Genomic DNA, 2,159 nt, shown 5'->3' on the forward strand with positions numbered 1-2,159 from the left:
ATGCCGCAGGAAGTGAGAGGGGTGGGTGCACTGCCCCAGCAGGGGCGTGGTCCCAGCTGAGAGCAGGACAGTTCGGTTGAGCTTCCAGGGCCTCCCTCTCTTCTGTCTGCAGTGGCCCAGCAGGCTGAGATTTCAGCATTTAAGGAAATCACCTGGCTCAGGGCTCCAGACGAACCAGACTGGCTGTGTCTCAGGAGGGAGGGACATGTCAGGGCTTGGCCTGGGCTTGGGGATAAGGGGTGCCCACGTGGGTTGCCCCTTCCACTTGACCCTCTGTTTCAGCAAGGAAGTGCCCTTTTCTTTGCACAGGCCTCACCTTCCTCGAGAAAAGGCTACGATGACTCCAAAGTTGCAGTAATTGAAGCAGAGAAGAAAAGGCAACGGAGAAAGGCTGATTTAGTCTGAAGAGGGGAAGTCTGAGCAGGGAGTAAAGGGGCAAGAGGTAGGATTTTAGGGACAGTTTTTATGAGATAGGTGATGAATGGACATCTGTTTTCTCCCATTCCCAATGTAAACTGAAGCAGGAAAAACTTTGGTTCAACATAATGAGGAACTTCCTGTGCTGGTTAGTGAGGACAGCAACAGGCCAGGTCCTCTGCCCTGGATGTTTAAGACGGGAAAGAACAATGCCTTCTTAGAGACAGGGTGCTGGCCAGATTGGCCCTTGGGGATTCTCCCACCTCTGAGGTTTCCGGAAGAAGGCCAGGACGGAGTTGGGACTTCCCAGCTACTGGAGGGGAGATAGAGCAGCAAACCTTCTGGCTTGGGCCTCCCTCTTTCTCCAGGTGCCCTGACATCACGAGTTGGATATGTGTGACTCAAGCGTCCACCTGCTGACCCAGACTCGGAGTGTTTGGGAAGGGCCCCTGCGTCCCTGTAGCTTGTCCACTTGTGGCCTGGCACGTCTGCGGGTGTGTCAGAGATCACTGGGCTTGGTGGGGTCTCCCAGTGCAGCTAATGGTGGAGGGTGAGGGCTCTGTACCAGAACTGCTGAGAATTGTGGCGCTCCTCACAGCTGGTTGGCCACCTCTGGCTTCTGCCCATCTTTTCGGGGGTTCCCCCGGGAGAGATGTGGGATCTGTGGGCAAATCCAGCCCTGCCAGTCCTGTGCCACTCAGCCTTGCCTTCCTGCTCAAGGCCCTGCAGATGACTTGGCCATGCCTACTCTAAGCCTAATGATCTTTGACGGGGCGGGGAGGGTGGTCCAGGCTCTCCCGATGCTGAGGAGAGAACAGCTGTCCGTCCTTAGGCATCCTCTGAGTAAAAGGGGCAGGGAATGTCCTATCTCATCTTAACTCTTCAACTTCTTTAATTTCTGGCTGCACACATGCCCTCCAGGCATTGGGCTGGAAAGAGAGTGCTGACCCCATTTCTGGGCTGTTTCCGGAGGGGTGGGTGGGTAGTTCTTTTCCCCAGGACCTGGGCAGGGGTGGTGATGGGGCTGAGAACCACTCCAGGGTCAAGCCCAGAGCTCTTCCTACCCCGTCCTGTTCTCTCCTCTCCCCTCTCCCCACCTCTCCCCTCTTGACTCCTCTGCTTGGCAGTGGGCTCAAGAAGGAGGCCTGCTTGGCCAGAGAGAACTATTTTCCTTTCTGGTTTACGGTGGCCTCTGCACTGAGGATGCCCTCCCTCCCAAGCTGCCAGACACATGGGTAAGCTCGCTGCCTCAGTTTCCTCATTTGGCCAGCGCAAGGCTTCCAGCCGAAGTGTTGGCAGCATTCCGAGCTGGTGATTTCTCCTTTCGCTTGCTTTGGATGGCATTTGAGGACAGGCGCAGGAAGTCCCAGCCCCACCCCTTCCCTCAGTGGGTTTTTGATTCATGGACATTCCCACTGTACTTCCCCTTGGCCCAGCCCCATGCCAAGCTTAGTGATGCCAGGATGAGTAAAACCCAGGCTTCCGCTTGGGCCAAGATGGGAGTTAGACGCATAAACAACCAATAGGAAATACACAGACTTTCCAAGCCCCTTGGCGTCTGCTCCTTTGAGTATCCGGGAATGTCCCGTTTTTGTAGAAAGAAGCTGGCGTTCCTCTTCTTTTTCCATGCCTACCTCCTTTCACTTTCATTTTCTGCGGGCACTGCCCCAGCTCACAGCCCTAGATTCTGTGACTGTCGCAGAAGGGGCCCTGCTGAGAGATTTTCTCTGCCGCGTGGGGAC

Source organism: Lagenorhynchus albirostris, chromosome 19 (genome assembly GCF_949774975.1).
Source record: "Lagenorhynchus albirostris chromosome 19, mLagAlb1.1, whole genome shotgun sequence".
In the NCBI taxonomy this organism is placed as follows: domain Eukaryota; kingdom Metazoa; phylum Chordata; class Mammalia; order Artiodactyla; family Delphinidae; genus Lagenorhynchus; species Lagenorhynchus albirostris.